Here is a 5,357-nt window from a genome sequence, read left to right on the forward strand (position 1 = left end):
GGATCAGGGGGCGGGGAGGAAGCATTGCGGGTGGGTAGGGGCAGGTACTACAGGTTCTCTGTGAGTCTTAGCAGGTGAGAGGCTGGAGGGCAGAGGCGGCCAGCTGACAGGGAAATCACCTGCTCGGAGAGCAGGCTGTGCTTCTCCAGGTTTCCCGGAGGCCCGAGGTGGGCAGTGCCCATCCCCGGCACTGGCCCGTGTTCTCACCGATGGATGGGCTGGTGTCCAGGGGTCCACACCACTCATGCAGCCAAGGCATGGATTTTCCCGCACACTGGCTCAGCCCACGTTAAGCAGAGGGATGACGTCTGAGGTCTGGACAGCATCACCTAGACAGTTACAAGGCCTTGAGAGCACAGCAGGGCTGGGAGGGACGGCACACACCTGTAGTACCAGCACTCTGGGAGGCCGAAGCAGGAGGATCCAGAGTTGGAGCCCGGCTCTGGCAACTTAGTGTCTTAGCAAAGTTTCAAAATAAGAACTGAAAAAAGAGGGCTGGACATGGAGCTCAGTGCAAAGGCCCTGGATTCAGTCCCCAGTGAGGGGGGGGGACAAAATAGAGATTTCCCTGATGAAGAAGAAATTCTGCCGGTGTGGCACTGGGCAGAGGTCCAGCTCTCCTGCTCCAAGGCACCTGGCTCAACTTGCTGTACAAGCAAAGAAGTCAGGTTCCAAGGAGAGGCCCTTCTGCTTGTTTGCTTTTTGAGACAGGGTCTCCCCACGAAGCCCAGGCTGGCCTTGAACTCATAGCAATTCTCCTGCCTCAGCCTCCCCACCATGCCTGGAAAAGCAAAAATCAATTAAAAACTAATTGCACCAAAAGAAAAGCAACCTAGTTTCAAAAGTGGTCAAGGAGCTGAGGAAGGAGGATCTCTGTGAGTTCAAGGCCAGCCTGGACTACATAGCAAGACCCCGTCTCAATAAATAAATCAATAAAAGTTTAAAATGATCAAAAGAGCTGAGCAGATGTCCCAAAAGAAGGCTGCCCGTGGGGTCAGCAGGCTGTGACATCAGAGCCCAGGGGGGTCCCCACCCCACGGTGGGCAGTGACAATGCACAGCAAACGTCAGCACAGGCAGGCGGCCAGCGCCCCTAGCGGGAACGCTTCTGCCCCACCTGTGGACCCAGCTCGGCCCAGGCTGGGAGGAGGTGATTTCAGTAGACAGCACCAATGGTTGAACAGCGCTGGAACTGTGATCGCCGCTCCTGAATTGTACCCTGAAGACGGTGCAGTGAGCTGGGCGGTGTGGACACACCGCCGTCCAGGGAGGTCATCAACTGGTGGTCACCTTGGCAGGCCCAGCTGAGCTGCATCCGCCTGATTGGGCGTGGAGGACCCGCCTGAGGGCCGTTGTCAGTGGTGTAAAAGGAGAACTGGAGGCAGACTGGGGGCTGTAATTTTGTTTTTTTCTTTTTTTGTACTGGGGATCAAACTCAGGACGTTGAACTTGAGCGGCAGGCGCGAGGCCACTGAGCTAAATCCCGGGCCCAGCTGTCGATTCTCTGGGAGTAGCAGCTGCGGCTGGTTTTCCTGGTGTGAACTCGGCGGCTCTCGTCTGAGAAGGAGCTGAGGCGTCGCTGTCACTGAGACACAGCTCGGGCCTTCGCCATGCGCATGGCTTCCCGGCTCCAGTGTGGATCACTCAGCCTGGTGGTACAGACCCTTGCGCCAGTGCAGACTTCCTAAAACCCACCCTGGCCTTTGGGCCTCGCAGTGCAGAGCCTCCATGCAGATAAGCACAAGGCGCTGGCGTGGGCTCCGGGCCTGCAGCTGGGCTGTGTGAACAGTGCTGTGCGGCCCAGGCCCTTGGCTGGATTCCTCGGGTCTCCAGCGTACAGCTCTCCCGCGCTCCTCTGCATTTGAGTTTTTGGGTGACTATTATAAAATAATCCCATAAACTATGTGTCCCGTGTTAAATCTATTCCTTTGCAAAACTCTGACTACAACATCTAGCTACTTGGGAAGCTAAGGAGGACCACAAGCTTCAGGCCAGCTGAGGCAACTCAGCAAAATCCTGTGCCAGAATTTAACAAAACAAAACAAAAAAAACAGCTAGGCGTACTGGTGCACTCCTGTAATCCCAGGACTCAGGAGGCTGAGGCAGGAGGATCTCGTCAAGGTTGAGGTCAGCCTGGGCTACAGAGCAAGACCCTGTCTCAAAAAACTAAATAATCAGTAGGAAATGAGCAAAATACTCGGAGGAGGAGCAGCACAGTAAAGAAACCCAAAGACCAAAGCTTTTGAGAATTCTGCCAAGCATGAAAATGCCACTGACAGAAAGGCACTGTGTCCCGCACGCCCGCTGGACCGGTGCAGCCCACACCCCACACCTCTCCCACCCTTGCACTGGTTCCCTGGAGTTGAGGATCTGCAGAACTGGTGACCCCCACCTGGCCCCTGCGGCCTGACAGAGGGCCGCCACCCTATCCCTTGCGTTCGATGGTCAGTGGCGGCAACTCTGAGGTCACTTCCATGTCTTGCTGTGGTGTGGCTGCAGCCTGGGCCTCACTGTGACCGCAACCTGGAGGGGCCTGGGCCTGGGCCACACCCAGCTGTGACTGTGCCACCACTGCCTGGCACTGCCAGGCCTGGCGTCAGTGTGAGGCCCCAGAACCGCCAGAGCTCCAGGCTTCTTCCTGCTGGCTCTACGGACAGCAGAACCCTATCTTCCTGGGAGAACCAGGTCTATCACCTCCTTTTCTTCTTTGAGACAAAGTCTCACCAGGTAGTACAGGGTTGAACTCACAGTGATCCTCCTGCCTCAGCCTCCCCAGTGCTGCCACGCCTGGCTAAGGGTCTAGTTCTGCAGGTGCACGGATACCCTCGGAACCCCGTGTTAATTGCTCAGGCACTGTGTAGTCTCAGGCGAGGGTGGCAGCGCAGTCCCCGCAGGCAGGAAGGCATGGCCTCACCAGGCGATGTAGGGACAGGAGGACGTGTGCCCTCCAGGGGCAGCAGCTGTGCTGGGCTGGTGTCCTGGAGGAGGGACCCTGACAAGGGCGCGGAGTCGTCTGCCACCAGAGCTGGAGTCATGAGCAGAACTGAGGAGAGGACACCGTGGATGCCACGTTTACCTGGCCACCTGGCCACCACGGCCTCCCTGCTCAGGGCTGCTGGGGCACGGAGCAGACGCGGGTGACGTCTTCTGGCCCTGGCTGTGTGCTGTCCCTTCCTCAGGGGACACTCAGGGTGGTACCAGACAGTGTAGCTCCAAGGCCCACGCTCGCTGCTGTCCAGGGCCACCAGGCAGTCAGTTCTGCCTCGTGCTCCTGTGCACAGCCACACGTGGCGCCACCCGGCCTGTGTCCCGGAGGCCCTCTCTGCGCCACCCTCCCTGGAACTGGTCCAGGGCAGCACCCATCCGAGCAGGGCGCGGCACAGCACATCCAGGCTCCTCTCTCAGCCCCCTGGGCCCCCAGTCACCCTAATCCAGATGACAGGGGCCACTGGGCTGCACGGGCTCACACAGACTTGAGCCCCACATCTGGGCCCACCCTGAAGCCCGCAGCCTGAGTCTTCTCTAATAAGTGGGAGCAGTGTGGCAAATGCTACCTCCAAAATCCACAGGGCCCGGGCAGGGCGGCACACACCTGTCATCCCAGCCCTCAGGAGGCTGAGGCAGGAGGATGGCCGGAGTTTGAGGCTGGTCTGGGTTACAAAGGGAGTAAGCAACAACAAATCCGATGGAGTCCCCTCCTCCTAGGGGCACAGCTGGCAGCTGATCTCGGCCCTGAAATGAGTGGGGTTCACCTTCTGTTCTCCCTCACCAGGCTCCACTATCCAGATGTGGTGGGCTGGGTGGCCGCGTGGGGTGTCCCAGGGTCTCTAGCAGCATCCCAGTTGCTCTGGCCACGTGCTGACAAAGAAGGGTCTTCAGGACCTGGGAATGACCACAAAACCCGCTGCTGTCCGTCTGCCCGAGAGACAGCTCCTGCCAGTCATCACAGTGACAGACACTTGCTCCGGGGTAGGGCTGCATCAGCCTAAAAAGCGGCCGCATGGCACAGCAGCAGTCAGGCTGCGGCTTGCTCAGCTCCATCCTACAAGTGAGTCAGCCGGACAAGGCAAGGACCACACCTGTGTCTTCTGGAGTCTCAGGAATCCCTGTCTTCCACCCAAGGGGCAGAATCACTTGTCTTTTGTTTGTTTATTTCTGAGGCAGAATTTCACTATGTAGTTCAGGCTAGTCTTGATCTTGACGTGATCCTCCTGCCTCAGCCTCCCAAGGGCCAGGATGACAGGTGTGCGCCACCACACCTGGCTTTTTTTTCTTCTTCAGTACATTTTTGCAGCACATTGGTATGTGTATTTACCATGACTTAACCCCCAATGCTTGGCCCCATCCCACTGGGGAAGGCCTAGCTGCCTGGCTCCCGCTCTGTCTGGTGGTTGTTCCTTTGTCACTTACACCTGGTGGCTCGTAGCAGCACATGGATCCCCTGCCCCCAGGCCTCCCTCCTGGCCCAGCCCCGGGCCCAGCCACGCTTGGGACTCCTGGCCAGCGTGTCCTTCAGAGCCTGCCGGGACAGCACCTTTGCGCTTGGGCCCCGGGGCACTTGAATGTGGCCTGGAGGTGATCGGGCCCCACCTGGGGCAGCCCTGGCGTCATCCCAGCCAGGGCCAGGGCCAGAGGCCACTTCTGCCACCAGCAGGGCTCCAGGACGGAAGCTGTGGCTGTCCAGGTCTTGACACAAAGCTTGCTGCCCCCACTGTCAGGAGAAGCTGTTCCTGGTGCTGCAGCCCTAGGCACCCGGCTCCCCACTCGCCAGCAGGGCTCTGTCCTTGCAGTGCTGCCTGCCACTGAGCAGCCAGGGGCCAGCTCTGCCACACAGGCAGCTTCTCTCTTACACCTCAAACCCTGGAGCTGCTGCCTGGCAGTGCCCGCCATGACCCTGGCATCACTCTGGCACCCACCGACCTCACACTGGGATCCCTGGGTAGCGGGCTCCATTCCAGAGGATGGTCCCAAGGGTATGGCCGAGGACCCCTTTGGGAGCAGCTATGTTGGGCTCGGTGTCCCAGCTGGGTCAGGATATGAGCCGGCATGATTGTGCACGCTTGTGATCCCAGCACTCGGAGGCTGAGGCAGGAGAACCACTGGGAGCGATGTCGAGGCCAGGCTGGGCTACACTGTGAGACCTTGTCTTAAAAAAAAAAAAAATTGTAGCAGTACAAGTGTGAGGGTTCACATTCTTCAAGAATGAAGATTTATAACCTGACTTGGTTTTTAAAGAAATTCAACAAATCATGTCCTGGCTAAAGATAAGAAACAAGATACTGAGTCACAGCAGAACATGAACAAATCCCGGCTGAGCCAGGGGAGACCGCGGCCGCGCCCTCCCCTCCCCTCCCTCCC

The sequence above is a fragment of the Fukomys damarensis genome, unplaced genomic scaffold, assembly GCF_012274545.1.
Source record: "Fukomys damarensis isolate Sample0158 unplaced genomic scaffold, DMR_v1.0_HiC HiC_scaffold_13, whole genome shotgun sequence".
Taxonomy (NCBI): Eukaryota; Metazoa; Chordata; class Mammalia; order Rodentia; family Bathyergidae; genus Fukomys; species Fukomys damarensis.